The following is a 1,125-nucleotide window of genomic DNA, read 5'->3' as shown; positions in this document are numbered from 1 at the left end:
TGAATATATTAATCATGTTACTATATATATGTTACTATATTTGTATTTTTTTTTGCATTTGAAACGCAAATGATCGATCTATTTCATCTTGAAATTAATTATTATACAATGATAGTTTGTAAGCGCATTATATCAGAAATCCTTCTTTCGTATCAATTTTGTTTCTTCATTTTATATTCATTGTACTGACATCGTATTGTTAATTATTCGTAGAATTCCTATTTAATATTAATTACATTTTGGTTATATAATATTTAAATTAAAATATTAAATAAAAATTTAAATATCATAGAAAATTTAATTTCACTTTTTATTGACATTCTTGAATTATTTTTTTTATTTAATTTATAATATTTAATATTATTTTATAATATTTATTATATTATTATAATTTTTAATTATATGATTATATCATGATTATAAATTGTTTTTTAATTATATTGTTTAAATATTTGTATATAATTGTTTTAATAATTGTGTTAATTATATTGTTTATTGTTATTTATAAATAATGTTATAAGTTGTTATAAATTTTTTTGAATTAAATTTTTAAATTTCAGCATTCAGGATTCTTTCGAATCCGTAAAATGCAAAAATAAAATATAAAATAAATCTTGATGATAGTAATAGTGATATTAATCCCATACTTAAATATCTATTTTATCCAATATTATAATGTCCAATCTCATAATGAATAGATACTAAATAAATATAACGATAGTTCATCCGTTATACATATTAGATGCCAATTCTATTGTCTAATGTGTTTATATAAACTGTTGATAAGGAATAGTTGCATACTGACGCATACGCTGCCACGTATTTAAAGGCAAAATTTAATAGCACTTAAAATTTTTTGTTATTAACTTAAAAATTTAAACTAAAAACAATGGCATAGAAATAAATGTACTTAAAAACTATTTAAATCGAGAACGTGTTCATTTTCTAAATAATTAAAAAAAAAAAATTTTTCTCTTTAATATATACTATAATAAATATACTATAATCTCTTTAATATATAATATATAGTAGTAATATATAATATATAGTAATATATAGTAATATATAGTAATATATAATATATATAGTATGTATAGATGTAATATAATACATATACGTAATAAT

At 17.2% G+C, this 1,125-nt stretch overlaps 1 protein-coding gene across 1 annotated transcript in view; it reads left to right on the top strand.

Moving 5' to 3' along the window:
• The window catches only part of LOC102671003, a 37,561-nt gene that overhangs the window by 874 nt on the left and 35,562 nt on the right, over nucleotides 1-1,125 (top strand). The window lies entirely within an intron of this gene.

The sequence above is a fragment of the Apis dorsata genome, unplaced genomic scaffold (genome assembly GCF_000469605.1).
Source record: "Apis dorsata unplaced genomic scaffold, Apis dorsata 1.3 scaffold_808, whole genome shotgun sequence".
NCBI classification, from domain to species: Eukaryota; Metazoa; Arthropoda; class Insecta; order Hymenoptera; family Apidae; genus Apis; species Apis dorsata.
This window is presented reverse-complemented; position numbering and strand designations above follow the sequence as displayed.